Source organism: Phaenicophaeus curvirostris, chromosome 1 (genome assembly GCF_032191515.1).
Source record: "Phaenicophaeus curvirostris isolate KB17595 chromosome 1, BPBGC_Pcur_1.0, whole genome shotgun sequence".
Lineage (NCBI taxonomy): Eukaryota > Metazoa > Chordata > Aves > Cuculiformes > Cuculidae > Phaenicophaeus > Phaenicophaeus curvirostris.
The window spans coordinates 143443306-143468383 of NC_091392.1; the positions used below are offsets into that span (position 1 = coordinate 143443306).

A 25078-nucleotide genomic window follows, 5' to 3' on the forward strand; every position below is an offset into this window, starting at 1 on the left:
AGTTAACCATTACTAGCAGCCAAACTCCTACCCAGCTGCTCAACCATTTTCCCACCCGAGTAGGATAAGGGGAGGGAAAAAGAAAACCCAAGAATAAGGACATTTGTGGACTGAGGCTGCTGGGCTTCTCTGTGTCCTGCTGTGGATCCATTGGAGGGGCACGGTGCCAGCTACATACAGCATGGGGCAACCTTTTGTCTCATCTCAAAGAGGCTGCCCCTATACCTCCCCACAGCTGATACCTGGCCACCTACACCTAATATGGCTTTACATCACGGTTTAATGCTTCTCTTCCATTGGAGGCACAGAAAACTGAAGGACTGAAATAGTTAATGAAATTCCTGGATGATGAAGGATCATTTAACTCTTGCTCACATTTAAACTTCTGTAAAAAATTGAAAGTATTTGGAATTGTAGCAACAGTGAGAAACTGTTATCCTTCACACAGACAATCCATGAGGCACTGGCAGAATTTCAAGAAATTAAAATATAAGAAAACAAAACTCTCATACTATAAGTCAATAAAAACATTATAAAATATAGGGCTAGACAAAGCTTTGCTTGATTTTTCCATTGTTTTGCAAGTACTGGATCAGAGGTGGAAATTCCATACTTGAAAAAGACAACAGAAAGAAACAGAAAGGACGTAAAAGTCAAAATCCTTCACCTTTGCTCTCACAAATCTTCCTGGGCATCAGTGCTAGTGCTGTAAATGATGACTGGTGTGTCATAGTAACAAATTTCTGTGTCTTTGAGACAGAGGGAGTTAGTTGAGGGAAATTCTGGCACAGTGTTCTTCCTCTAAGTCATACCACCCTCAAATTTTCATCCCAGGGAGGTACAGGTCACACATTTTCCCATTCAATCTCTTCTGGTCTTTACTCAGTATTCTAACTACAGGTCTGAAATTGCCAGAAGGCTTTGTTCTAAAAGCAAAAACTTGCCTGGCTAGCAATTAAAAGGAGTATTGCTAGTGAAATCATTAATAAAATTTCAAATGTATTTTGCAAAAGAAAATATATCTTGTATTCTTGAAAATAAAAAAAAATCCATGCAGATTCAGAGCAAGGAGGTGAAATGGAGGAATTATCAGAATTCACTGTAATTATATAGTTGCAATTATTACTACTTTGTCATAAGAATGCAGACTGTAGAAGTGAGGAATAATTTTGCACCTCATTTGTGACCAGCCATTTGTTGGTTTCAACTCCCACAGCACTGCAATAGAAGAAATCTTGATTTTCCCTTGAGGAACAGCAAGGTTGAGATCTTCCTTAAATGGTGGAAGAAGTTGCTGTGGAAGTACCTAATACAGATCCAGTGTGAAAACAGAAGAACAGTACAGTATTTGTTATTTTGAGTAAAAACCTATTATTCATGACAGCGCATTAAAAATAAACCCCTCAACAAGTAAGAATTTGGGTCCTTTTTTTTTTTTATGGATAATCACTGTACTAATGTAAGTAAACCCCAAACTTTTTTAATATAATCCCTGAATGCATGTTCAACTTGGGCCTTCATTTAAAAAGTTCATAATACATGACATGATATGTCACGCAGTAACTTTGTAAATATCAAGATCTTGATGGAAAATAAATCTTTCATTACTTATTCAACTCACCTTACACATACAGCAACACTCAGGACTAGATTGTCCTACTTAGTTGCAGTCTTAGCACAGAAATATCTAAATTAAAAATACTGTTTCAAGTTTGGGTTTTTTTTCAAAAACAGTAAAGAGGCTAAAAGACTGTAAACACTAATCACGGCCTGACTAAGAGCTGAGTCACCTAACTTTTTCTTTCTTTTCCTCTATTATCTGTCTGTAACAAGAGCTAAGGGCTATGTTTCTAACTTAATCCCATGGATAGATGGATGCATGTGAGATAGCTTGCATAGTTGTGCTTATTATTTCATCTATTATTTCTGCTTTCTTTTGGATAGGGAAGGATGCTTTACTTGAGCTCATAAGGAAGCTTCCTCCTGGAATTTTCTGGGATTTTAGAATTAGGATAAAGATCTCCTTTTCTCAGAAGTCTTTGAGAAAAGGATATCACATAGAGACCTTTCATTTATTTCACCTGATATCTGAAAATTGATTAAAAGTAATAGCATTCTGGACATTAGCAGCAGTGAATGTAAATTCTTCATTGACTGAGTTCTTTAAGTATTTTTGAAGTCAGGATAGCTGTGCACAGACAGAGAGAAACAGCTACTGAACAGTCTGGCAAGCAGACGTGGAGAGAAGGTAAAGCATAGTGGGGTAATGTTTGCTGGTGGCCCAGTTATTATGTGTAATATCCTATTCAGAGCGAAGCATTCTTACACAGGAAAACCGTGGTGATTCATATGTGGTTGTGAATGAGTTTCTAATAACGCTTACACATTCTCTGGAATTTGCAAAGGAATTCTGGCATTGTTCATTAACAAAAACCAACACATTTCCTGTACTTCTTGCCCTGCACAAAGCAAAACTGATTCTACCATTATTAATAGAGCTCATAATGAAATTGCTTTTTGGGGCTGGGTAGTAGAATTAGTAACACAATAAAGAACAGGAAAGTATAGATGAGCATTGAGCCAAGAGATTAATTTTAACAAAATAATGAATTACATTCCTCACAAGGGGAAAAAGAAAAATAAACCAACAGTGGAAAAGTGTCGATTAGAGCTGGCCAAAAACTTAGGGCTTCCCTGCTTTGCATGATTTATATATATATATTTTTTTTTTAGACCTTTAAACCTTTTTTTTAGACCCTTTAAAACTCAAGCAAGTTGAAGGAAAAGTAAAGTAGAAAAATCAGATCTTTGTGGTTTTCAAACAAAGTGGTTTGGATCTCAGAACTTTTTAAGGAGATTGACATTCTTGTCAGTCCCTAGCGAGTATATTACAAGAATATTGATTTCCTTACCTGGCAGGTCTCCCAGGCTTCCAGCACCCTTGCTACGTGGACCATCCCACAGGCACAGATCACTACAAATGAGATGACTTTGCACTGAAACATAACTTCAAAACAGGAAACTTGGGAGCTCTGGAAACCTTGGCTGAGATGCTGGGAACCAAGCCATGGTTACAATCCAGAGTCATGGGGCTTTCAGGCCCTTTCCTGCATAGCAGGAAACCTGTCTTGAATGTCTGCCCCAGTGCTTCAGTCTCTGGGTCTCTGACACTCTTGCTGGATAGACACAGGGTATGGAAGAGGAGAGGGATTGTAGAACCATGCAATGCTGCAGGACAGGAATCCAGCTTTTCCAGCTTTTAGGAAGAGCCATGCACCAGATTGCCAGGTAAAGGACAAGTTTGTCCTGAAACTGGTTATTTCTCCAACATAGGTGGAGGACCTTACACCTGGCCTTGTTGAGTTGCTCAAAGTTTGCGTCAGCCCACTTCTCAAGCCTGTCAAGGTCATTTTACATGCCATCCCTTCCCTCAAGTGTATCACCTATATTCACATGATTATTCAAATTAAGTAAATCTTTTATGTCACAGGTGATTGCAATTTATTTAGTAGACCCATAAGGTTTTCTACAAGGACCTTCCATATCCATAAGTTCATTAAAAGGTGATTATCATTTTCCATAGATGGCTATAAAGTTGCTGTATTCTCCTTTAGTATGCTAGTATTTCTTTACTGTGACTTTTCCGTATTATCACTTAAGACCCATAAAACTGTGTTTTGTTTGCTATTACTCAAATCATTTGCATCACTCAGTTTCAAGTACAATGCTGTTTTCAGGATCTGTGTATGAACATGGGGTGACATCCTTTAAGACAAATTTTTAAAGAGCACTGCTAGTCCCACATTTTTACTGTGAATTTCATTCCACAAGGTCCACTTGATGGTGCTTTCCTGATCATCATGATGAAACCTTTTCTAACAGAATGGGCAACAGCAGTGGCTCATCACTGGCATTTCACTGGGTATTTTAGTCATGCAAAATGAGTGCATTGGCTTGGTGGCTTCCACATATTACAAGGCAGTTGTAAGACTTCCCATGAATGACAGTTTTATTGACCTATATTCTGTTATTCCTGGATGTCCCAGATGTGCAGCATCATCTTGAAAATACTATGTTTTGGTGCCGGGAAATCTGAAGCTGTCAACACAGTGAAATTAGAAAGAGTACACATGTAAATCTACATAATCCTTCAGAGGTTTTAAATTATGCTTGGTATTAACACCCCACATATTGTCAGATTCCTTGGACTAGTGACAGGCCAGTGGAAAGAGCAGATTAGCAGTAGACCTAGTCAGAAGTTTTCCAGCAAAGTAAATGGTGGTTTGTTTATACAAAAAGGCTTTGTTTGAAGACTAGCTGGAACTAACATATGTCAATAACAAACTCGAGCCTAGCCTCACCTTTCCTTCAGTGACATTCAGTGATTTCCTGCTGATTTCAGATTAATTTGCTGCCTAATAATTTGCAGTGACATCTGAGCTTCCTCTAATATGAAAATTACTAATACGTAGACAAACATGTCAACTTGCCAAAACCTCTTATTGTTTTGTTCATTCATCCTGCAGAAACAAAAGAAATTTATTTGTTTCTTTTTCTCCACATAATGCTTGGGGAAAGAATTCTGTTGTACTACTATTGACAAAAAAGTTGAAAATTATGTTAGACCTTTCTTACTTGTCTATTACGTGCCAAGTAGTGTTTATGTGTCTAACTGCATCCAAGATTTTCATAATGATATAAGAGATATTAGATGAGAAGATGAGAAGCCAATAGAATCTATCTATAGCATTCCATAATAAGAGAAATTAATTCACTTAGTTAACATATATTCCAAAGTGAAACATGATTTTGAGAATGTAAGTACATATGCCAAATGGTGTCTTCTACCAATAACTTCTCATTCAGCTGGCTGGCCAGGTTATTCATAAGACTTTACATGTTCCTACTTGCTGGCAAGCTACAGTCATGCCTGGTTACTTTGAAACTTCTGCTATGTGGAGAGGTTGCCATACAATTATAAAAGAGCTCTGCTGTCATGCTTACTTTTCTGTGGCATTTTTAAGCGTTTCATGTAAGACAAAAGAAAATTCTTTATATTTGTCTGTCTTTGAAGAGAAAGGTGACAACACTCCTGCTGTTAAAATCTAATGCAACGTCATAGACTCTTTTTTACATGTACTTGGTCCCAGGAGCTTACAAGCAAGAACATGAATGAATTTGGTCAACTCTTGACTCATGGGATAAATCTATCCAGAGACATCAGACCACTAAAATGAATCTGCAGGAGCAAAAGGTCAATGAGATCACTGCAGCAGTTCAAAGTGGGCTGGTAACAGTCCCACTACACTTACACAGAACCCAGAAATTACGCAGATACAACAATCATTTTTTTCACTTGCAGATTCTCAGTCATTTAAATGCATTATCAGACACTCTTCTAAAGGTTGTTCTTGTGAATTTGTCCCAGGTGCCTGATTGCAGACATCAAATATACCATACAAAGTGTTTATATAAATATATTATAAAATAATCAAATATGATGAGCTATTCCCTTTGTTTCTTTATGTCGATTCACAAAATATTTAATATGCTTCTGAAAATGATGATGCCAGTGATAAAGCTAGTTTGCAGTTCCATAGATAATTTATGGAAGTTATAAAAAATGAACCAAATTGTCATAACAACATGACAATGTGAACATTCATGTTTACACAGTGTCCACATACAGCGCAAATACTGAATATTAATATGAAATGAGAATTTATAAAAAATTGAAATAAACATAATGTAGTAAAAATAACAACTTGGTACAATCTCTGCTTATATTGCAGCCTATAAACAGATTTTACTCTATGAATGGCTTTGGCATTTCCCTTAATGTGTACTGTTTTACATCTTTAATCAGAAATCTTGGTATATTTTAAATGTAAATGAGATTATATCTATCATGTTACGCCTTTCAGATAAATAGTCACTTTAATTCAAGAAAGGGAAGAAAGTCCGTAGACAGAGTTTTACATGTACTTGGCACATATTCATCTCAAGAGGTGTAAGTAGCAAAAAATATCTGTATTGGATGCTGCCACTTCTGTTACCAGAAAGTAGCAATTTCCTTGTTCAGGTGACTTGCAGCAAACAGACACACAGTTATTTGCCTAGCTATAGGCATTTATTGCCGCTTTGAGGTACGTTGAAACATTATCTAGCGGCCAGCAGAAAGTATGTAGGACATGTGGGAGACCCACAACTTCATGATTTTCCTCTAGAGCGTCAGTTATGGCCAGTATGCTATAGGGTATCTCAAATAACACTTGATGCATACTTTTAGACAACAAGATCGTAACTATATTAATACCAAATAATGTATCTCTTCCGAGGCCAGCCTTTGCACAGAATCATTGCCTCAAAGGGATAACAGAGGATGTAGTGTCTGTCTGCTAATTTGTTTGTTCTGGTGGCATCTTCTCTGTGGTTCATTGATATCTGGAGAAACTGAATGAATCATGAGGCCTGTGCCTTTGTACCATACTAATACCCTCAGAGTATTTTAGTTATAATTATAACACTTGAACTGTGTTGATTTCAATAGTCTATTAATTACACTACTAGCAACTGGGAATGAGGTTTGAGGTTTTCATTTTCCTAGCAGCTCTGAAGCCCACTTCTTGTATTACCTCTTCCCGAGCAATGTCCTTAGGCATGCTGAATTGCGTCCTTACGTAGCAAATCAGAGATGACACAGGCCACTGGTTGCCTGTATGCATCACTAAACTTGAAGTCACGGATCAAAATGTGAACATTGTCCATTACTGGATAACAAATCACAGTTCTTCCTCAAAGGCTGGAGAGAAGATAAATGTCACATTCCTTCATGGCAGAATTGCTCTTGGGTGTCTCCATCTTTATCTCTCTCTTTACTTCTCTTCATTGATTGTGTAGGGACCCCAGACAGTTATAATCCTGGAATTAGGTACTCCAAAACGGTTTTTAAATTTAGATAAGATAAAAGTAGGCTGTAATAACTTGGTTTCCCCATTATATTGATGAATTAATGTTATGTAAATATATTGCTGCTGTCTCATTAAGGGTTAGTTAAGTGTGTAAAAGTGAAGATTTGAAGTACTGTTTAAGAGGTTAGATATTTCTATTGTTACTACCAGAAAGATGAATGTTGGAATTTTTGAAATGTAAATATTACATCTGGATGTTGTAACCCATGTTTTCTAATGCGCATAGTGCACATAATAGTTTTTCATCACTTTGTTGGTAAACGCTCCACCTACTACCATGGCTGAGGCCATCATAAACATTAAGTGCTTTCTGTAATATTAAAACTTGAAAGACCATTAACCTCCAAAAATATTGTAGATGAAGAAATGACTGAATTCACTTACATAGTACAAAGTCCCCTGTTACTTAATTCTGTACTAGCAAATGAGAGACTACTGGAATTTGGTGCTACTTTCAGAATTCTTCACTGCATAGTTCCCAGTATGCTTATTTCCAGGGAAAAATCGTCTGCAAGTTGTCTCAGAGGGAGAAAAATTACTTTTACTTTTGATACTTAATTTCATGTCTGATTTTTATCTTTTATCTTAGACACCACTTGTCTAAGTGGTGTTGCTGTTCAGAGCTTATTTTTACCTTTACCATTCATTATGTAAAATCATAATAGTTGTTTTTATTTATTGCTACTACTGGCTATGTCATGTCCCATTCATGTCTGTTTTAGAAGGCCTGGGCAAAAAATATACATGATTAGACTTCCTTCTAATTTACAGAGGCTTTCTAAAAGCTGGAAAACTTTTAGGTGCAAACCAGAATATCTGCAGCGGTCTTCAGCTTATTTCTGTCTTGGCAAGTTTAAAAAAACCCATGGTAATCAATTCCAAAGTTATTAGAGACATTATGGTTGTAATTATCATGACACCTGCATCAGATTTGTGAAATAATTATTAAAGGCATATCCAGTGTGCAAATGTTTCATTAATCATTGATTTTATATCAGTAAGAATTTAACAGATTTTGTGACTCTTAATATGAAGATGAGTGTGTTTCACTTACTTGAATATTACAAATAAGAATGAAAATTTTTAAAAAAACTCTTATCATAGAGGCTAATCAGGAGTAAAGAATTAAGAGGAAGCGACCATCATCCTTTTTAGCATTTTACTGTTTGAAATCAGAACTGATTTCTTTGGAAAATGTCAGTGTTATATATCGAAATAGTTTCCTGTTAAATAAAAAATATGCATCAGGGTTTATAGTGAGAGATTAAGGAATAGGCCGTGGAGTCTCCTTTTTCTTAATGCTGTATGAGTGCTTGATTCTTTATTTTTGGCAGCTGTGACTCTGAACATCTGAAACTGAACACACACTAGTCCCTATTCCTTCTATTGCCCTTACCACGGGGTTAGAGCAAGATAGTAGCAATGTGAGGTTTCTACCACATTGTCTCCTTCTGGAAGACTGTGAGACTTTGTTCTGGACACCTCTGTAAGGGCTTTTGCTCCAGGGTAATCTGCCTTTCTGCACTGAGTGATTAGCAAAATTGGTTTCCAAGTTAAGCATCGAATGCTAAGCAGTATGAATAACCCCTTCTTCCTCCCTTCTGCCTCCCTCATATATGGTTTTGTTAAATACGTTACCACATATGCTGTGTTTGGCCTAAAACTGATATGTCCATTGATCTTCAGTGGTGATGAATGGAATGATGATGATAAACGAACATCCTACAGAGATTAAAATCATTACACCTGTGGAAGATCAAATCTACATATGTCAGGGAAGTGAGGTCTTTTAAAATCTGTCTTCTATGCAGTCTTGACATGTAGTGCTACCTGCCTTGAGCAGTGGGTCATAGTTATTTCTTAGTTAACTCCTCTTCCATCCTTTTGATCATATTGACCCATTATATGTCTAGTTAAAACTGGTCTCCTGCAGTTCCTGTAGCAGAGATCAAAAGGTGAATTTCATATCTCATGTGCCTATCATCTCCAGCAGCAGCAGTCCTGAAGCCAAACAAAGTGATGTGCAGGTCCCTATAACTACATTCACAGATTTTGCACTCTAGTGGATGGATAGAGCTTTATGAGGTGAGTAGCTCATACCCCTGATCATTTGTTGTGCATGCAAGATACAAAATCATTCTTTAACCAAGAATCTACTAAAAGGATCATGAGGCTAGATCTAAGCCCCAGCTGGTTTGATATCAGTAATTTAAGAGAGAGAATCTAACATGTAGGTGAAAAATCTTGTGAGTAATGGATCATGGCAAGTAATGAGTCCATAACAATCTCCAGCTAGCCAGCAGATAAAAGTTATATAGAACAGACTTTGCAACAATGATTCAAGTAATTCATCTCTGAAGATGAAATAGCAGTAGTGATATCACTGCCTTGTAACTGTTTTTAATTAAAAGTCTAAATAGAGATTGTAAATTAAAAAGTAAAAAGAAAAAAATGACCCCAAAGTGCCTAAATAAAACCTATCCTTATTTTGCATCATCTCGGAGGATGACATCTCTAGTTTCTTGATATCTCCCGTTAGACTTTTTGCTGAAGTCCTTTTTTTCCTTTGTTTTATTTTCTTACTCCTTTTCAAGTGGTCGTTATTTTTATTATTCCACTTAACTTTGCTCCTTTCCCAGTTGGTTTTTTTCCTTCAGAGAAGAAATAAGGTGTGGGAGATCAGTAATACTGTTGAAACTGATGATAAGCTGAGCGTCACGAGAGAAAAATGATCCTGCATGTATGAGTTACTTCAGTAGCAAAACACATTAATTGTCAAAATGGGGAATAGGGGATAGGAAGTGTGAGCCAAAGTTATAGAAATTGTGTGAATCTAAATGACTACACATGTATATCAACCTGGTTAAACTGTGTATCTGCCACAGGAAGTGACAGAAGTCCTTACATGAAGAGAAGGTTTGGTCCTTTCAACTATCTCTGAAGTAATATCCACTTGTCTTGGATTTTTAGCAGCCCATTCATGCTGCCTTTGCGTATGTATATATACAAGTATGTAATATATATGTATTTGGTTGTGGATATGTCCATATATAGAGATACACGTATTTGTTAATAGATATACATATGTTCAAAAATGCCCCTCAAGAGGGAGACAGTGGTCTAGATCCTCTTGCTTTTCTGGATTGTGTTTCAGGAAGTGTTTTCTCCTCACCATGTAATCTGCTACATTTAGAGCTATCATTTCTCCTCTGTGAAACACTTGAATGAATAACAAAAGTTCTGTACAGTGTTAATGCAGTTTTTTGATAACTAATGATATCTCTCATAAGAGAAACAAAAGGGTAACACTAGGACTCTTCCTCATGCAGGAAGGAATCTCCTTTTCTCCTCTCCCCATTGTGCCAAATTCAGCTCAGCCGCTGAGAGGAAAGGTGTACTTCAAATTGTTTGTCCTAAAAGTTTTTCATAGTACGCCCTTCTCTATTCCATGTTTGTGTGAGCAGTGTAAATAAAGACAATTCACGGCATTAGAAATAAAGTATGGCTTACTGAAACTAATCAGAAGATAGGGCTAATAATAGAAAGAATTAAAGGAGATGATATCTTTATCATATCTTCTTAATAAGTAATCTATAAATCTAAATAGCTCTTCATTTACTATTATGTACCATGAAAAATGGCAGCAGTATCTACAGTGCATAGGTCGCTAGCTGTAAGTACATTGAAGTAGAGGGAGAAAATCCAGGCAGGCTGTTTAACTTATTTAAGATTGTTTGTCTTGAAAAATAAGAACCGAAACATTTTTCTACTTAAAAAAAAAATAGAAGTATGGAGAATTTAGAAAAATATCTCATTAAAATAGCTGATGGTTAGTTAACCCACTAGATTGCAAAATATCCCATATTTTAAAAAATGGAAATGCATATGAATTATGCTATACAGTATGCAAATTAAAAAAAAAGAAGGAAAATTATAAACATTAGAACAGCAATTCAATAGGATAGTCAAAGCATTTGACCTAGCCAAAGTGGATATCCAAATGGATATGACATTATTTAGAAGTACCAATCTGTAAACGTCAGGATCTGGTAGAATACATACTTCCGCCAAAACAGTGTTCATTGTGAAGACAAGAAAGCCAATTCTGCTTATTACTTCTGTTGAAGAAAGTGACAGAAACCCAGCAATATACGTTTGCAATAGCAGTGGATTGCACCATGCAAAGGAAAAGAAACACCCATGCCTAAGGAAAATAATTACATTAGACATTATGTTTGAGTACATCACATAGGCAAACAGTGAAGCAGTGGGAGTAATACAGTTGGAGAACACCTACAGGGAGAGAGTTTTAGCAACAATGATACTGTTTGGTTACAAAACAGTATAAGGAGAGGGAAGATGATGAAGCAAGCTTAAATACCTTGGTTCTAGTGTTCTGGTAACTAATATCCTCCTGGATACAGTTTCTGTAAGAAATAATACTAACATCTACATCTGATGCTGGGACCGAATGAATGACATTCCTGGGAAAAAGGATAGAAGTCTACCTCCTTGCCCAGCAGAAATATTGTCTGCTTCCATGAAACTGGCAGGATGTGGACAGCATTTTTTATATACAGTAGGTGAATTAAATATTAAACACAAAGAGAATAAAAAAACATCAAAAGGTAAATTCTGTCAGCAGATATTGAGACTTGACACTAGAATCCATTGCAAGGTGTTGTGTCCTGGAAAAAAATGAGAAATAATTTTTTGAAATTAGTCACATAGTATCTATGAGGACATTGCATATTCAAGACTGCTATGCATACACAAGCTGTTCTGTATGTGACAATGTCTTCCAAAGTCTAGAGAAAAGAGGGAAGCTCTATGAAGCTCACAACATGAGCTTCCTCCAGTGGAGGAAGGAACAAATGGAGTAGCATAGCTCAGCCAATCCAGTAGGAAACAGGAAAGTCAAAACATTCACCAGCCCTTGGAGAAAACAAACCAAAACCTAGTAACTTGTTTACCTTGGCTCCCACAGAGAAAAATTATTTACTGTCTACAATAAAACTTGAAAAAAAAGACCAGCAAATTAAGTATTTTCAGCATTCCTGTCTGAAGATGCTGCTTTATCACAAAAAAGACACTTGAAATACAAATAAAAAAATGCAGCAAATTAATACAACTGGTATTTGAATACACAGAGCATCAAAGAATTAAATAACAAAACCTCATAAGAAATAGTGAGTTCTGGACAGGACTGACAGAGATGTAAATGCAAGTTAAATTGCAGAAATTTTGCTATAGGATGTTATAATTGCCAAATGTTTAGAAGGGTTCATATTCCCAGAAGAAAAAAAATCCATCAAGGACAATTAAGAACAAATCTACTGTCCATGGCTACCACCACCAGTGCTGAGGGCTGGGAGGTATTACTGCCTGCTTGCCCTGTTCTTGTAATGTTCCATAGATGTCTGCTGTTGCACACTGTTGGAGATGGGAAATAAACCATTGGTCTGACCCAGTTTGACCAATTTTATATGTATAGGTGGAGAGTATTGGCACAAATGCAGAAATAAATATCCTTTAATTTTTTTTAAAAGAAGTGTTTTCATTGCCATTGAAAGTCAGAAATTTCGTCACATTCCATTTAAATACATGCTAGAATAGTAAGACCTGTAACACATTACAAAATCTCAGAGAGCATTCTGGAGAAGGCTCCAGGTTCTGTACCACCACAACTTCTGCACATAATCTTAAAGCCACAGAGAGACACAAGTAGAAGATGAATGAAAGTCATAAAAAAAAAAGAAATTCTGCAAAAGGTATGTTTTTCAGGTAGTTTTATAGAGAGAAAGTATGCACATCAAAATGGCTTGGAAAAATTGCAGAACTAAATTACTAAAACCAAGATTTTGAGCTATTTTCTTCAAAATAAGAACCTAAGAATGATGCAAAAAAGTCTTTCAAAAGACCTGCTAAGGTTGTTCTGTCTATTATAAGGGGTAGCATCATTGCCTTTAGTTTGGATACACACATTTTTAAATAAAAAACCAAAGTTGATGGCTTAGTACTGATGAAAAAAAAAATTCTTCCAGAGAAAGTCATGGCAACCCACAGACCATTTTGTTCCCTGTTGAAAGTATATCCATGATCCAAAGAATAACAGGAAAAAATGTACAAATATTCACAGAGATGCTAAACAAGAAAAATTAGGACAATCAAATCAAAATATTTACTTCAGCTTCGTAAAGCATCTAGTCATACCTGTGGAAACCAAATCTTCATCTGGGCACAGACTAAGGAGCACAAAGGTTAGATCAGTACTACCTGTAGAGTAGTTTCCTCCCAGGTGCAGTTCCTAAGCACAGACACTGTTCTGTATAGATAAAAGAAGATCAAAGTAATTCTAAGGTAGTGTTTACATATCACTGAACATTTTCATGGAAAGTTTCAGTATACTAAAATGAAGTTGCAATAATTAGCAGCACAGGAGCTGAACACACAATAAAATGGGTTGTATGAAACATGGACAGAAAGTGTATACCTGTTTGGTTAAGGCTACAGATCCCTAAGGAACCACAGTCTGCATTCAAGACCACCTCCACTGGGTGATAACAGCATGTGAGAAGACCGACTGTTACCCTACAAATCTCTGAACAGCCAAACATGCTAGAGACAAAAAGAATTCAAGCCAGAAGGCATTATAGATCCTAGACAAAGCTATTGTGTATCTACAAGCATGATGAAAGGGTTGCTCTAGACCTGGGCAAAAATTCAAATCCAAGGAGCGGCAGTGCCACAGCAGCTAAGACTGTTTTCAGGGTGGTGGGAAAGGGTACCTCAGAAGTCCTTCTCACCACAGAGGATGGCCCTGGCAGTGCAGATAAATGGATGAAGTTCTTTGAAAAGAGGCACACTGAAAGCATGTTTTGTTCTTTCTCTCTTTTTAAAAAAAATGGTTTTTTTGGTATGTGACCCACAAATCTAAAGAGAGGCAATAATGGCACAGACCTATGTGCTGCAAAGATGTACCTCATACATATATTCAGTATTGCCTTCATCCTCAGTAGAAGAAACCAGTGTCTGGAAAAGATGATCCCACAAATGCAGAGCAGTTTGCTTAGGCTCAACTGAGTAAGTCTGTTTAGCTAAAAGTTGCGGATGTTTTAAGTTATCTGGGAACAATAAGGTGCTGGACAATCAGACCACGTGACAGGATAAAATGTTCCTGATAATACGAATTGGGGAGAAGATTATCCCACAATGAATTTTTTTCCTTTCTCCTTTGAGGAAATTTTGATATCTGTCCTCTGCTAAAAAACTATCTTCTTTTGAATATTACAAGGCTTGTTTTTATAGGACTGAACGAAAAGAAAGATGAAAGCAGTATACTCAAGAGTGGTGCACCTTGGGCAGCAAAGTACATGTGCAAACACATCTCCCTTTTTTGTCCAGTTGTATCAGAATTTGGGGATCAGACTCTATGACACTTTTCTCAGCCAAAGGTGTGGTAGCTTGGGACCTACTCATTCCCTTCCCTCCCCAATTCAGCCCACTTCAGAAGTAACCAGGAAACTGGAATCTTGGTCTGGCTCTCTGTAGTCCAAAACTGAGGGCGATTATGTAGAGCACAGTGCAATTCTGTATATAAAAAACATTGATTCTAAATATTACATAAGTTAAAATTTTAAAGGTTTCCCTTCAACTACTAGGAGATGTAAATCCAGAACTGCAGAGTGCACGTTTCAGAGAGGCAACAGTTTTATTGACTTGAAGCAAGGAATTGAGGTCCAAAAGTTTCATCATAGAGAGGAAACAAAACGGAAAGGATCGAACTTCTCCAGTACTGATTTTGAACTAAACGGTAATGGCTACATATTTTTAGATGAACTGTTCATATTTCATACTGCGTCATATTGTGTGATTCCTGAAGAGTTAATAACAGATAATGACTTGGAAGTAATTTATGTTAGAAAATCTTCTAGATATATCAATTCAAACTGCCATATCAAATTCATACTATTTACAATGTATCAATCTATCTTTAAAAGTCTGTGAAGATAACAAAGCCCTTCATATTTAAAAACCCACATAAGATTCAGAAGATTGTTAGTGCTTAGTAAGGCTATGAGCGAAGTTAATTGAGAAATTAAAACATTGACAGCCAGTGGGGAAAAAAAAAATAGAGAAAAAAGAAAATGTAAAGACACTTCGGTCATTCTTTTGGCTGCTTTTAGTTAGAATATCATGATGCTTCTTAGAGAGCTACATTAGTTTCGTCATCAGAGTGAATTGTATGGAAGGAAGAATAAATCTTCAGTGACAAACACCTAACAAGCTTCTGGAGCCAAAGATCTGTGCCTGCCAGGGAACAAGAACAGAAGAAAATTAAAAAAAAAAAAAAAATAAGGGGTGGGGGGAGGGTGAGGAGAGGGAGAAATTACAAGCAGGGAGCAGGGTTACCCATGCTGAAAAGGGAAGAGAATGTGAGACTGGAAAACGGAAGTAAGTGGCAGCCTGCCAAGGTAACAGCTATGCCATCTGCAGCAGGGTCAGGAGTCGGAACCATCCTCGAAAGTAAGCTCCATGAAAGATATCTAAACAGAACCGAGGAGGGCACTGTCTTTGCTTCATAAGGATATCCAATATGCTGCTGATAGTCTTCCTGCCAGGGCTCCATGCAGGCACAGCATGAGATGGGAAAGATGCTCCACGATAGAGGAGCTACCCCTGCTCCCTCTCACAGGGCACTGAACATCCGCCACGCAGAGTGCTGCTGACAGGTCCCTAGGATGGACTGGGGGTTACTACCATCCTGGAGCATCCTCTGCTCTGAGATAAACCCATTTCAATGCCAGTCTGAAAATGGGACAAAACATCATCAGCATATGAAGGAGCCTACTGGCAAGCACAGGGCAGCAGCAGAAGCAATGTGACTGCAAAAGGCTTTGCCTGGATGGCAAGAGAGGGATGGGACATCAGGGAACACTCTGCTTCAGTGGCAGCAGCAGGGCAGGTGTGTTACATATGGATGTAACAGTATTAGATTTGGGAATTCTGATTCTAAATTATTCCTAGGTTTTACTTGAACTGGGTTTTCTTTCTCCCCATCCCATCTCCCTACAAAAAAAATCAGAAAAAAAGATGTTGCATCAAGAAAACAGTGGTCTTTGGTATGTGATTTGTGTCAAATGGCAAGTACATTCTATTCTCACCAGCACTTTAGTTTGTCATGCCTGGAAGCCAGCCCTTTGGAAATATTTTAACTTCTTTTATTTTTTCTTTTTTTTTTTTTATTTTTTTCACCCTCCTTTTTTCCTCCAACTCTTTTTCTTTAAGTGCATAAATATTCTGTCTTTTTCTAATACAGTGTTATAGGAGTTATACAAGGAGGGATCTCAAACCATTTCAGTTCTAATAATCTTCTTCCAAAGAGAATGAACAGGACAAATGGCTAGCAAGAAATTTATTGTCTAGCATGCAGTATGTAATTACCATAACTTAGAAAATCCACATGTTGGTGTGTTTGATTTAATGCCATCAGAGGTGTAAGGTTACATGAAATAAATGGCTAATTGGGTTAATTTAATAGTAGGTTAAATCTTTCTTTTATTTTGTGCTAAAGGAACATGAAAATGGTGCAGTTTTCAAGTGGTCTTGGAAAAGTAAAGCAGAGTTTCGTGATAAAAAAATATATAGCATTCCTACTGCTAGGTTTATGGTAGGAGTTACTGGCATTCTTCCAGTTCACCACATGAAAATCTAAGCTGCCTGTATAAGTACAGAATTTAGTGTTGGGTCTTAAGGTTTTGGTTGGCACATTGCCAAAGATGTTATGTATTTAGCTGGGAAAATTGCCTAGAAGTTAATTGAGAGGAAAACACTAATATACATCCTCCACCACCTTAAAAAATGCTATGGATATGCATATGTTGCTGATCCTTGATAAGAGATGAGTGTTTGCAGTAAAGAATTAGTTTAGAATTGGTCCAAAAACTGTCTAATTTTTTTTTAATCCTCTCAATTCTCTACATTTACACATAATATTATTGTTTCCACTCTCTTTTTAATCTTTGTGCTTGAACCATACTTAGACGGGCCAGCAGCAGGCCACACTGAGACCACAGTCATCTTTGGAGTGGGCAAAGCTGGGATACAACAGCTTTGTGCCACCTCCAAGTACCAGGGGAGAGTAATTCTCCTTTTTTTACCCTCCAAATTCTTCTGCTGGTGACAGCCCTAAAGCTTTTAGTGTGGCTGCTTGGCTTGCTACCACCACCATCCAGCAAATCTTGGAAGCTCTGATTACAGAGTGGGCCTTGACACTTAACAACTTAAGAGCAACAGATGATTTTTTTCCTGCTATAGAACTGGCTACACTGCACACTGTCACCTAGCAGAGCATCTCAGGAGCACCATGTGCCTGGAAAAGCCCCATTGCACTGAAACCTCAGCTATTTGGTGATTTTTCATACTGCCAGAAAATTTAGGGTTTTTTTTTTAATCTCAGTAAGTGAAACAATGTCTTTAAACTGTACTGAATCAGTCTGGTTAATGATCACATCTGTAAGTAGGCTGCAGTTCAGACAGTAGGCTACCTTTTGGAGTAAGGAGGCTGAGAGGCACAGGAAAACAAAATTAGGAGCTATGCTGAAAGCAAACGAGGAAAACGCTTTCTTCCAATTTTGACCAGCTGTCTTCTTTTGTACACCCAACTGGATGTTCCTGATGCACTGGTCTAGAAGAAACATGAGCAAAGTAGAAACAATGACATTTTGCTACTGTATAAATTCAATCTCCCTTCACTTAATCCTGTTCTTACTGGGGCCTTGTGCTGAAAGCTGATAATTTTGATGGCCGCTGAATAAAGCCAGTAGCTTGAATTCCTGCCACCAGCCCCCTTATAATGAATAGGGCTAATGAATGCTAGTAAGTGGTAGGAATCTGTGACCAGCTGCATCAAGGCAGGTAATACAGCTCAGATTTAATTGGGAGCAGGTATTGGAAGGCTGTATTACTTTAATTGGTGAGGGGGTTTTCTAAATGGAAAGGACAAAGTATAATGGACAAATTGTGCTGTACAATAGCACTTAAGCCGGGATTGTATGCATTCGTTAATCTGTTGAGGAATGAGGCAATTCTAAACAATTTTCTCAGTGAAACCAACTCCAGAAAGCTTGTCCCTTTTGTTCTCCCTTGGGAAAATGCAAGATTGAAACAGAAAATACCTTTACCGAGGCAATCATTTGCCACGTGTGGAAAGCGGATACAGCTGTAAACTATGAAAGAAGGATCTTTGTAGTACAATAAAAGATGGAAAAAGAGATAAAGCTAGGGATAAGAGTGGTCCTGTCACTGCATCCAAAGGAGGAATAAAGTGATGACATTTACAGTGACAGATGAGACTGTAAAGAGAACTCAGGACAATTTAGAGAGAGAAATTTGATATTTAAAAGAAAGGGCTCTAATAATTAAAAGTAGCATTACATTAAACTGTTACGCATGTCATTAGTGACAGAAGGGAACTGGTACCTTTTGAAAAGTTAATGATTCACACAGACCTGCTCTTGAAACTTTGTATGTAGTAAAGTTCACTTGAACACAGCATACTGTATGCAACACAGCATAAATTTTCTCTGTGTTTCATAGTGGGAAATAAGAAAGTTATATGATAATATGGAAGGTGTACTGTAAATACCATATGCCAATGTGTGTACAGCGTGGGTGTGTATGTGTAGAATCGTTGTATGCTGGAGGTCCAAGGTAGAGTTGAAAACCCAGAATATATAAATATTGTCAAAAATGCTCATTCTGTGGAATCCTTGGAAAAGGCAGGGTGTCTTTTTCTCAAGGCACAGGTTCACACATTTTATTTTTGCCTTGTTTGTGTTTAGCTAGATCTGTTCAACCCAGTGCGCCTATGGCAACAGAAGACAGATTAAAGAGTAAAGGTAGAGTGTATTTAAAATGAAACAACACAGTACATGCAGCCAATTTATGTGACTGCTGCAGCTGTAATGGGTTAAGAGAGCATTTGTAACTGAGTTCTTGTAGCAGGGCTTTTGCTCCTGTATACTTCGTTACAGGTAGGAAAATGAGAAGGATTGTATGTCCTTCAGAGTTCATGTAGGCCGGGCAGTGGGAGGAGAAATACAAAACGAAGCTGAAGTGAGTGCTGAATGGGCTTTCCCAGGATCCCCAGGTGGGTTTCATGTATTGCTTAATGCTGAAAATGAGACAGATTCAGCTTTCTGTACTGGTTGTAAAGGATGAATTATCTTACACCTACTATTGTTTGCAACTAAAAGTCAATACACAAAGCTGCAGCTTATTTCAGAAATTCTGTCAGGAAGAACCATTTTGTGTTCTTCAATATTTTTTCATTTTTACAGATAAGGCTAGAATTTGGTCTCAAGCTCACAAAATTTTTTTATATATGCATAAGTTGTATTCTAAATTAAAACTTACAGGCAAGAGTAACATTATTAAATTCTAAAAAAGAGCATGAAATTAATATTTATCCACTCACGTGAAGAAGGATAAAAATATTTTTGCAGAAATCCATAGTTAGCACTGTGTGAACTGTAGCAAAGTTTACCTAAAAGTAGGTGAGGTACACAGTAAAACAATCCATGATAAAAAACCAAAATGACACAGAGGACTACTTCTGTGATGAGCTATGATTTCCTTCGCTCTTTAAATAAGATGTTTGAACAGTGACAGTCCCAGAAGAACGCAGCTGGAAAGTAACTTAGATTTAAAAATAAAACATTATTTATAGGATATGAGCAGACCTCTTAGAAATCCTAAAAAAGATGTACTGATCAATCACTAAAAGTGTCCTAAGATCAGATTTATGCAATAATCATGTTTATTTGATATGAAGAAAATAAAGCTGCTTAATGTCACCTTGTCTCCTGTCACATAACATGTGTTATCCCTGTAGAGCATCTCTACCCCTAATCACATGACATTAAAAAGCATTCAGGGAAACTTACCTCACAAAGGAAAAAGGAGTTTCTTTCAAAAACACCTGTGTTCCTGATCTTTATAAATAAGCAGCAGCCAGAAAGTGCAATGACTTTAGCAGGATGCTTGAATGTTTTAAGGAAGCTGGGATAACAAATGCTATGTAACAACTGATTATCCTTTCTTTCAATGAGGCTGAGATAAAAATCTAAGAACAAATTTAAAAAAAAAACCCACCTATTTTTTCTTTAGCCTGAAAAGAAATAGCCAAATTTCATTAAAATTTGGATAGCTTGCTTTCTCTTGTATGTGTTTGGAAAAGTTATGTGATGAGCTCTGAAGTTAGTTCTAAAAACAGTAGCCCTGTCACAAAGCCTCATTATTTACACGTGCCTGCTACTGCCATTAACTTCTTATTCTTCAGACTAGATCCTTGCATTTTTCTAAGTGACCTAAAGGAACCTAAGGAAAAAAACAAACCAGCAGTTAATTAACAAATTGAGAAAGGCCAGAGATCAGTATGCCTTGGCAGTGAAGTCATTTAGAAGATGAACATGTGTCATGCCATACCAGGCATGTGTCATGCCTAGTTAATGTGCATGAATCATGACTTTGAGAAGCCAATTCTGTGGTCTTCAGAGTTAAGAGTTCTCCCTGGCACCCAGCCTTTACAGCAAAGCTGGAGAGCAGAGCTGCATGGCCTCTCTGACCTGCAACAAAGCCATTACACAGTTTTAGAGTCTTTAACAAGCTGCTTTGTGGTATTAGTAGCTGTTTATTACCAATTTGTCTTAGGTAAGGTTTGAAGAGAGAACCAGTACTGAATGGTTGCATGTTCTCTCACAAGATCCTGAAACAGATGTTGCCGCACTGCTCTATGGCTCATGAACAGCAATAGTGTTCTGCTTCTGGAACACCCACGGTTTCCTGTGCAAATTGGTATACAGGGTTGCTTATTTACGCTTGTGTATAGAAGGAAAAAATCTGTTCATTCATAAATTAAGTCTATTGCTTATCTTCCTGAAATGCTATTCTTCTTGGAAATTATTGCATTGCCCAAGGGATTTGATGTAGGTGAGCCTGAGAGGAGACACTGCCAGTGGTAGCAACATGTGGTCTTTGTGTTGGAAGAACATAAGGACATAGTCCACTGCATGTGCAGCTTAACACCTTTTGTATTCTACACCACTGCTTTTCAAAAATGGATATTTTTGATCTCCTTCTTTTGACAGCTACCCCTTAAAGGTCAGATTATCTTCTGCCTCTTCCACTAGTCAGCATGATTAAATGACTGAGTAACTTCTGAGTGCTTATTTAGCTGCAGCTAGGGCAGTAGCCTCCATGCAATTCCCATCATGTCTGGGTTGCACAAGGAATAAGCTGTGGGAAAAAGGCAATCTGTGCCCTAACCAGGATGCCAACATCTCCACTGAGTAACCCAGCACACTGAGAGAAGTGGAATGCCCAAGCTGATCCCTGGCGTGACTCCTAGAGCCAAGGGTCTCGGTAGTCTCCCAAAGGAAATACTGTACTGCTCTACCCCAGAGTAGGAGTGTTTTCTAATGGCCCAGTTTGCCTCAAATGACTCTTTCACATAAAGAAATGAAAGTAAGCTTCATGTGGTAGAAGTTGTAGGAAAGAGGATAAATAAAATCTGAAAAGCAAATCAAAAAGGAATCTATTCAATGTCGATCAGTCACTGGACTTAAAATCCAGGGTTTTCTATTGCCGCAGATCTTTAGAGATTTTGCAGTATTCATTTTGCAAGAGGAAATTCTTAAGATGAATAGATACTGTTTCTGCCTCTATACGTGTAAGATTAAAACAAAGAGGAGGTTATGAGGTAATGTACCTTAGTTTATTCCTGCCTCTCCTTATTTTCTTGTAAGTGGTAGAGGTAGACTTCCTAGTTTATTCTGATTACTTCCCTCATGATTTCATACTTTCAAGATAAAATAAAGTATATTCAGCATCCTAGGGTAGTTTTGGAGAAATGACAAAGGATATCTTTGCTACTATAGAAATTAATTTTCTCTGTCTATGCAGACACCTTGAGACCATTCAACTAGATCCAGCATCAAGTACGTAAACTCTTCAGGAAATGTTGTATTTTGTTAAACTGAAGAATGGAAAAATGCAAAGGAGAATTCTTTGGAAAGTACTCTTCTTGTCAATGTAGACAATGATGAGAAAAAATAAATTGGAGTTAAATAACTGGAGTTAAAAAATGTTTTGTTTTACTTCAGCTCCAATAAACATAAAACTAATGAAACGTGGGGAAGTAAAAGAAGTTGTACGTAATGTACTTGGAGTTCATGAGGATCCAGTCAAAATTTCTACACTGACAGATTTTTGCTCTGCTTCCATGTCTTTACAGAAATTTGGAACTGTGATTTCATACCCGATAGACCTATCGGACTCCCACTCACTGTGCTTGAGCTGCAAAAACATGCAGCAATGGGTGTAGAAAAGAAGATCAAATATTCCTGAGTGTGCCTGTGCAGTGTACTTTGCCATTTATGCTAGGGGGAGGCTCTGTTTACATGACAGAAACCACATGAGCAGTTTGGCAAACTTACTGGGAACCATTTACTTGTCAACACTACAAGGAGGGTTTTTAACAATTGATTTTCTTAATAGATTTTCAGGGCTTCCATTTTTAATTTTAGCACTTATCTTATAATTTTATCTTCTCCTTCAGCTTAAAAATAACTCTACAGTGCAAAAGTACAGCTGGGAATGCTGATAACAATACAAAAGATATTAAAATCCCTACGCATTTTAGATGTGGTTTAGATTTTGGAATGATGTTCGCTTTTCAGTTATTGCTATAACTGACTTCAGTCTCTCTCTTTTCTCATTCATTAGCTTCATTCCCAGAAGTAGAGGCATTCCAAATATAACACTCTACAAGGAAACAGTGCAGACTTATCCCACACACTTGTATTTATGACCTGAGAAATGGAAAGTTGAAAATTACTCGAGAATCATAGTAAGTAATAGATTTTTTGAAACCTCTGGAGTCAAAATATCCTATGGGCATTTTGATTATGCAGCTTGTCTTTGAATAAACAGCCATTGCCATGTTAATGTTAATAAATAAAGAAAATATTGTCCGTTGTGCTTCTAATGATGTTGTAGGTGGCATTTTATTTAAACTACTCTAAGAGTTTTTTCCTATCTGACTTGGTCTAAATTTCTTCCCTTTCTACTAGGAAATTATTGTTCTGATTTTAGTATCAATTTCCCTTTACAATAGGAGAGAGCTGCATAATGTTTTTATATATTTATATTAGTTCCTGCCTGAACTTTCTCAGTCTAACCATTGTTGATATTTTGTCTTTAGAAAAAAATTGTTTTGCCCACCATTTATAATATTTTTTGAAGCTGACAGAATAATGCTTGACTGAGAGAGGGGGGAAAAATAAAGAAAAAAAGTAAAGAAGAAAGAAAAAGGACATGTAATAGTCAGCCTCCTCCAGTTTCCAAACAAGTGTTTTGTGAAATGAGTCATAGTAGATCCCTCTTGACACGTAACACAGTATCTGACATCCTGAGCATGGATTCTCATTTTTGTAAATTCAATCACAGAATTATCTTCAACACAGTCACTGTTTTTTTTCTTGCTCTTTCTTCTGGTGTTTTGTAGTTTGGGGAAAAAATATTATTTCTCTTCTGGGACCCATATTAGTAGCAGCTAATGCTTCTTATTCACTTATGTGGACAGAAAAGACTGGTATTAAAACGTATAATATGAGTTTACTTAAATTTTACTAGACATGGAGATGGTCTGGTGTTTGCACGGTACTCAGGCACTCTGGAAAAATGGTTCAGTGGAAGTATTCAGCAATAACGAACATGCCGCTTCAAACCAAGTTCTTAATCAGCAACGATCTTGCATCAGGACGCTCCAGGATTTTGTATGGCCAGCAGAAATTTGTATCATCATGGATATTCACTTCTCAGTGCTGAATCACATCAGAAAAAGTTGTCTACTTGAGTGAGAAAGAAGTTCATGATTGCTGTATCCATTTTTTTCCTTTTTCGTTTTTTGTTTCTAACTCTCTCTTCAGGGTCCATTTAGACATACCTTAAATGAGAAAGTTTTGCTGTTCAGAACCTTGCATGCTAGCTGAGCACATGCAGCTGGTTCTATTGGAGCTTGCATTGCAGTTAGTGACCAGCTGCTGCTGATATAGCACTAAACATCAGCATGTTTCAACTAGTGCTCAATACTTAATGCTTCACTCTGCTGGAAAGCAGAGAACTATATACTCCACTGTGGTATGGTCATATATTTATCTTCCACATTTTACAAAGCAAAACTTATTGATGTGTATCTCTGATGGTCTTATAATCCAAATACCATGTTTGCTGTCAACAAATTATCTGATTCAAGAACCTTTTAATTTTTTTAAAAAAATTTCTCTCTCCTCACTCTCTCTCTCTTTTCTTTTTTTTTAAGACAAAGGTGAGGAGCAGCAACCTTCACATTTTAAAATCATTTATGCCTCTAGGGGACCAGTCATTATCCTGCAGTAGGCATTTCAAGTCGGCAAATCAATGGAGAAGATCAGGGATGAAGATGAAACACCCAGCTAGCCGTGACCTTTGCCACTTCTGTTTTTTCAAGTGTCCTTCAGTGTTGATCATGCAAAGAGTTGTGCTTAGGCTTATTTTACCACCAGCCAAGATGGAGAGAACTCATCCTTCTTTTGAACTTATCCCTCTTTTCTCCAAAGGCTTTTTGAAGCAGCCTCAGGTTTTGGGTTAATATTTTGTCTTTCTCTTGCTCAAGACTTGATTCTTTGCCTGAAGAATTTGATAACATTTCCTTTTCATTGTGTTGTAATGACCATCATATAATGACAATAATCACATACGTGATCTGATCTTACAGCCCTAGAACCAGGAAACTGAGTGCAGGTATGTCCTCATAAAGCTTTTTTTTCTGAAACAGGGCGAAGCATGACAAATGAATAATTTACTTTGGGGGCTGCTGGAGATGGTTCATTTAACACAGGGATGTATTCTGCTTTATAACAAAACACGAAGTGTGAAAACATGTCAGTGATTAAGAAGAGAAAGACTTCTCCATAAGAAAGTGAGCTACAGTATTCTCTCCATTGCTCTGCAAAGTGTAATAGGTACAATTTATTTCATAATGAATGGAGACTACTTATTTTAAT

General features: G+C 37.2%; 1 long non-coding RNA gene across 3 annotated transcripts in view; it reads left to right on the forward strand.

Moving 5' to 3' along the window:
* LOC138731282 (uncharacterized) overlaps positions 1–24933 on the forward strand; it is a 78037-nt gene extending 53104 nt beyond the window's left edge. The window contains exons 1-4 of one of the 3 annotated variants that reach the window (XR_011339157.1): positions 18903–19006; positions 21624–21732; positions 22758–22881; positions 24355–24933. This is a non-coding gene — a long non-coding RNA (uncharacterized lncRNA). Of the gene's footprint in view, positions 1–18902; positions 19007–19041; positions 19123–21623; positions 21733–22757; positions 22882–24354 lie in introns of those variants that run through there. The other 2 variants (XR_011339158.1, XR_011339156.1) reach the window with 2 other exon arrangements.
* The last annotated feature ends 145 nt before the right edge of the window (positions 24934–25078 follow it).